This window comes from Callithrix jacchus, chromosome 5 (assembly GCF_049354715.1).
Source record: "Callithrix jacchus isolate 240 chromosome 5, calJac240_pri, whole genome shotgun sequence".
Classification (NCBI taxonomy): Eukaryota; Metazoa; Chordata; class Mammalia; order Primates; family Cebidae; genus Callithrix; species Callithrix jacchus.
The window spans coordinates 101,701,477-101,708,099 of NC_133506.1; positions in this window are offsets into that span (position 1 = coordinate 101,701,477).

The following is a 6,623-nucleotide window of genomic DNA, read 5'->3' on the forward strand; positions in this document are numbered from 1 at the left end:
GTGCTGAGATTACAGGCGTGAGCCACCGCACCCGGCACCAAATTATTTTCAATAAAGAAAGAAAGCAGAAAGGCTTAGCAAAAAACAAAACAAAACAAAACAAAACAAAAAAAAAACAGAGAAAGATTAAACCATACGATACATTTTACTGGCAAAAAAATGTAAAAATGTGAGAAACCTAAATGTTGGAGACGATATGGATCAGTGAGAACTCTCTATACATTGCTGGTGGGGTATAAATTGATTCAACTACTTTGGAAAACAATTTGACACTTTCCTGTTTATTATTTACATATTATCCAGCAATTCAACTCCTAGAAAAGCCCTTTCACACATGCATCAGGAGACACAGACAATAATGTTTACAGCAAGCAGCACTTTTCTTTCTTTTCTTTTTTTTTGGGGGGGGGACAGTTTCACTCTTGTTGCCCAGGCTGGAGTGCAGTGGCGCTTGGCTCACTGCAACCTCTGCCTCCCGGGTTCAAGCAATTTTTCTGCCTCAGCCTCCAGAGTAGCTGGGACTACAGGTGAGTGCCACCACACTCAGCTAATTTTTGTATTTTTAGTAGAGACAGGGTTTCACCATGTTGGTCAAAATGTTCTCAATCTCCTGACCTTGTGATCTGCCCGCCTCAGCCTCCCAGAATGCTGGGATTACAGGTGTGAGCCACCGAGCCTAGCCAGCAGCACTTTTCATAAAGCAAAAGACTGCAAATCCAAATGTCCATCAAAGAGAGTGGTTAAATTCTGGTGCATCAGACAATGAAATATTATACAGTGGAAATAAATGCACTGCAGTCACAAAAAAATAACATGATTGAATCTTAGTATGGTTTTGCATTATTCTGTTTTGTTTTGTTTTTTTCTTCAGACAGTCTTATCTGTCCACCAGGCTAAAGTGCAGTGGTGTGATCCCGGCTTAATGCAACCTCGGTCAAGCGATTCTCCTGCCTCAGCCTCCAGAGTAGCTGGGATTACAGGGCCCTACAACCACACCCAGCTAATTTTTGCATTTTTAGTAGAGACAATATGGGGTATCACCATGTTGGCTAGGCTGGTCCCGAACTCCTGACCTCAGGTAATCCATCAGCCTCTGCCGCCCAAAGTGTTGGGATTACAGGTGTCAGCCACCTCACCTGGCCACAATGCAGCTGCAATTTTTTTTTTTTTTTTTTTTTTTGAGACAGAATCTTGCTCTGTCACCCAGGCTTGGAGTACATGATCTCAGCTCACTGCAACCTCTGCCTCCAGGTTCAAGCAATTCTCAGTCTCCCAAATTGGGAGACTTGGGATTACAAGTGTGCACTACCACACGCAGCTATTTTTTTTTTTTTTTTTTTTTTTTTTTTTTAGGAGAGGCAGGGTTTTGCCACAGTGTTGGCCAGGCTGGCCTTGAACTCCTGACCTCAGGTGATCTGCCCACCTCAGCCTCCCAAAGTGCTGGGATTACAGGTGTTTCACTGGAACAATTAAACTTATATGAACACAATCTTCAATACAATTTAAACTTTTAAAGTTATGTGTATCATTTTTTTCTTCCACATATTTAGTCTGTCAACAATAAAATTAAGGCAAATATATCAGGTGGGTTCACTTAAATTTTTTTAAATAATATTTCTTCATTAATGAAGAAAACATGTAAAAAGTACACTAGTGCTAGAGAGAAGGAAATTACAAGCAAGAAATTGGGTTAAACCTAACAAATTATTAGTAAATGAATTGAAGATGTAAAGTATAATATATAGGCAAATAAGGGTTTTCAGGAAGACAGTACGTTCTTGAGAAAACCCTAATGCATGAAAATGTAAGCAAAATTTCTAAGATGAAATGGGATTAATAATTGTCTTTGATAATTAAAATATTTTAGAAATCTGAATTACAAATCCCCAGTATAACGATGAAAAATGTCAATTCAAAATTTAAAAAATTTAAAAATTTAAAAAAATGTCACTTCAGTAAAAAGAAATAAAAGTTGATTCATGTACTGGAGTAAAAAATAAATAAAAAGAAAAGAAAAATGTCCTAACACCTTAGGAAGCCTCTCTCCTCTCCCCCATTTTTTTCCCTATTTTGGCTGTTTCACTCTTCATCCAGGCTGAAGTTCAGTGGTGTGATCTCAGCTCACTGCAGCCTCGACCTCCTAGGCTCAAGTGATCGTCTCATCCCAGCCTCCCAAGTAGCTGGAACTACAGGTGCACGCCATCATGCCCAGCTAATTTTTTTTTTTGTAGAGACAGGGTTTCACCAGGTTGCCCAGGCTGGTTTCAAACTCCTGAACTTAAGCAATCCACCCACCTTGGCCTCCCAATCTCCTCAACTTCTAAAAAGATTCTGAAGCAAACCAGACCAAAGAGTGAGAAACATGTATATCTAAGTTTACAAATCAAGGAGGAAAAAAAAAAGTCCCATTGTTAAAGAAACAGTAGCCTGGGTCGGGCGTGGTGATCTGGCACTTTGGGAGGCCGAGGCAGGTGATCACCTAAGGTCAGGAGTTCCAGACCAGCCTGGCCAACATGGTGAAACCCTGCCTCCATTAAAAATACAAAAATCAGCTGGGAATGGTGGCAGGTGCCTGTAATCCCAGCTACTTGGGAGGCTGAGGCAGAAGAATTGCTTGAACCTGGGAGTTGGAGGTTGCAGTGAGTCAAGACTGCACCATTGCACTCTAGCCTGGGCACCAGAGCAAGACTCTGTCTGAAACAAACAAACAAAAACAAAAAACAGAAAAACAGTAGCCTAAAATGTTATATTTACAAAGAACTAAGCATTTTGCTGCTTTGAGTTACATATTTTTGTTTGTGACAGAGTCTTACTCCGATGCCCAGGCTGGAGTGCAATGGTGTGAACAAAGGTCACTGTAGCCTCTATCTCCTTGGAGTTAAGATGAGCCTCCCAACTCAGCTTCTCAAGTACCTGGGACTACAGGTGCATATACCATGCCTGGCTAAGTTTTAAATTTTTTTTCAGATGTGGGGTTTTGCCACTTTGGCCAGGGTGGTCTCAAACTGCCTTGGCCTCCCAAAGCACTGGGATCACAGGCATGAGCCACTGTGGCCAGGGTTACATGTTCTAATCTGCTATATCCTGCAGATATTTTAAGCAAATAATCTCTCTACAAAATGAGATTAGACTGACTAGATCTTAATTTAAGATAACTTCTGGCACTAATTTCTTACAGTTTTACAAAGAGAGTAATTTTAAGTCTTAAAAAAATCGACTCTTAGGCCCAGGTGCATGGCTCACGCCTATAATCCCAACACTCTGGGAGGCTGAGGGAGGAGGACTGCTTGATTCCAGGAGGTCGAGGCTACAGTGAGTATGATCACACTACTTCACTCCAGCCTGGGTGACAGAGCAAGACCCTGCCTAAAAATAAAATTTCAGTCTTCAAACCAGAGGCAATCATTATGATCCTAATGTAAAACTTGTTTTTTTTGTTTTTGGACAAGCTATTGTAGAATGGATGAATCTACCTAATGTAAAACTTTTAACCCATAAACCAAAATACAACCTAAAAGTGTCTCCCTATCTTGAGGGGGAGTTGGGAAGAACTAATTCAGGTGTCTCAAGTTTCCAGGACTAAGATCTTTCCATTACTAGGGTAGGGAACAGGGATGTTTCTTACCAGTACCTCATTCGAGAGAGAACATAACAAAGTGAGTCAGAGAAAGTCTTGTGCAAAGAGGCATTGCAAAACCAGCAATCTGGATAAAGATAGAACTAAACTTCCCATAATCCCAGCTGCTCAGGAGGCTGAGACAGGAGAATTGCTTGAACCTGGGAGGCAGAGGTTACAGTCAGCCAAGATCAAGCCACTGCACTCCAGCCTGGGCAACAGAGGGAGACTCCATCTCAAAACACAAACAAAACAAAACAAAGGCAGGGTGTGGTGGCTCACGCCTGTAATCCCAGCACTTTGGGAGGCCGAGGCAGGTGGATCATGAGTTCAGGAGTTCGAGACCAGCCTGGCCAACATAGTGAAACCCCGTCTCTAAAAAAAAATTAAAAATAAAAAAAAACTAAAGTTACCTAGATGAGGTCAAGAAAAAAAGTGTCTGTACAGTAGTTCTCCTTTATCTGAGATTTTGCTTTCTATGGTTTCAGTTACCATGGTCAGCTGTGGTCTGAAAACAGATGAATACAGTATCATATTTTGAGAGAGGAAGAAAGACCACATTCACATAACTTTTATTAGAGTATGTTGTTATAACTGTTCTATTAATTATTAGTTGTTGGCATAAATTGCATTTTATCAGGCCAGGTGCAGTGGTACATACTTGTAATCCCAGCACTTTGGGAGGCTGAGGGAGGTGGATTGACTTGAGCCAGGAGTTTGAAACCAGCCTGGGCAACATGGCAAAGCGCAGTCTCTACAAAAAATACAAAAATTAGCTGAGCATGGTGGTATTACCTGTAGTCCCAGCTCCACAGGAGGTTGAGTCAGGAGAATTGCTTGAGCCCAAGAGGTCAAGGTTGCAGTGAGCTGTGATTGAGCCACTGCACTTCAGTGACAGAGCCAGACTCTATCTCAAAATAATAATAGGCAGACAACCAAATAAAAATAAAAGTGGGATTCCAGAAGTCTTAACACTGTACTTGAAAAACTGGAATAACTAAAATACCTAATAAAAGTAGCCAAAGTGCAGCGGGCGTGGTGGCACACGTCTGTAACTCAGGCAATTTGCGGGGGGGCTGAGGCAGGAGTTCAAGACTAGCCTGGCCAACATGTCAAACCCCCTGTCCCTACTAAAAATACAAAAATTAGCTGGGTATGGTGATGTGCACCTGTAGTCCCAGCTACTCGGGAGGCTGAGGCTGCCACAAGCCAACATTATGCCACTTCACTCCTGCCTGGGTGACAAAGCAAGACCCTGTCTCAAAAATAAAAAAAAATAGTCAAAGTGAGAGAGAGAGAGAGAGAGAGAGAGAGACAGAGAGACAGAGAGACAGAGAGACACCAAGACAGACACTGACTGACTCCAGGAAAAACAAGGAGCTTTACTAGAAATAAAATGTTTTCACCTTACACTTCTTGGCCTTTTGAATAATACTTACAATCATAAGAAGTCTCTGTTGATTTCCAGTTTAAAAAATCCGTTTAAACACACAATTACATTTACAGAAAAAAATGTAACAGTGTAATTTATACACTGCAAAAAGTATAAATGTTCAAGTAGGAAGTGAATAGTGAAAAAGGGCAAAATGGCAAGGGACATTATCTTTATCAAGTCGAGATACTTGAATTAATGGAACTTCAAGAAATAAAGATTTAACTCAAAGAGAAAACAGCAGAATAAAAATAAGATAGAGGAATGGTGTGGTTGAGACAAAATAAGCAAGCTAAATTTGTACCAAAGATGGTGGAAGTCAGTAGATGGTAATATAAGTCAATAACAAAAGGATGTTATTTAAATATACCGAGGTAAAGCCAAAACTAATAGTTAAAAGTACAGGCCGGGCACGGTGGCTCACGCCTATAATCCCAGCACTTTGGGAGGCTGAGGCAGGTGGATCACAAGGTCAAGAGATCGAGACCATCCTGGTCAACATGGTGAAATCCCGTCTCTGCTAAAAATACAAAAATTAGCTGGGCATGGTGGCGCATGCCTGTAGTCCCAGCTATTCGGGAGGCTGAGGCAGGAGAATTGCTTGAACCCAGAAGGCGGAGGTTGCGGTGAGCCGAGATCGTGCCATTGCACTCCAGTCTGGGTAACAACAGCGAAACTCCGTCTTAAAAAAAAAAAAAAATTAGCTGGGTGTGGTAGTGTGCACCTGTAGTCCCTGCTACTTGGGAGGCTGAGGCAGGAGAATCGCTTGAGCCTGGGAGGCAAAGGTGGCAGTGAGCCGAGATCACACCACTGCAGCCTGGCAACAGAGCGAGACTCCGTCTCAAAAAAAAACAATGTAGTGGGCCCTCCATATCCATCCATGGGTTCTACATCCGGGATTCAACCAACCATAACTGAAATTATTTGAAAAGAAAAATCGCACTTAGCCTGATAATGACATGTACACTGCCATTATTCCCCAAATAATAGTGTAACAACTATTTTTATTTATTTGTTTATTTATTTATTTTTGAGATGAAGTCTCGCTCTTTTCTCCCAAGCTGGAGTGCAATGGTGCAATCTTGGCTCACTGCAACCTCTGCCTCAGGGTTCAAGCGGTTCTCCTGCCTCAGCCTCCCGAGTAGCTGGGATTACAGGTGCCTGCCACCACGCTTGGCTAATTTTTGTATTGTTAGTAGAAATGGGGTTTCACCATATTGGCCAGGCTGGTCTTGAACTCCTGACCTCAGGCGCCCCACCTGCCTCAGCTTCCCAAAGTGCTGGGATTATAGGCGTGAGCCACCACACCTACATACTGTATTATTTATTTATTTATTTATTTTTGAGGTGGAGCCTCACTCTGTCCCTCAGGCTGGAGTGCAGTGGCACGATCTCAGCTCACTGCAACCCCCGCCTCCCAGGGTTCAAGCTATTCCCCTGACTCAGCCTCCCAGGTAGCTAGGACTACAGGCGCATGCCACCACACCCGGCTAATTTTTTTTTTTTTTTTTTTTTGTATTTTTAGTAGAGACGGGTTTCACCATCTTGGCCAGGCTGGTCTTGAACTCCTGACCT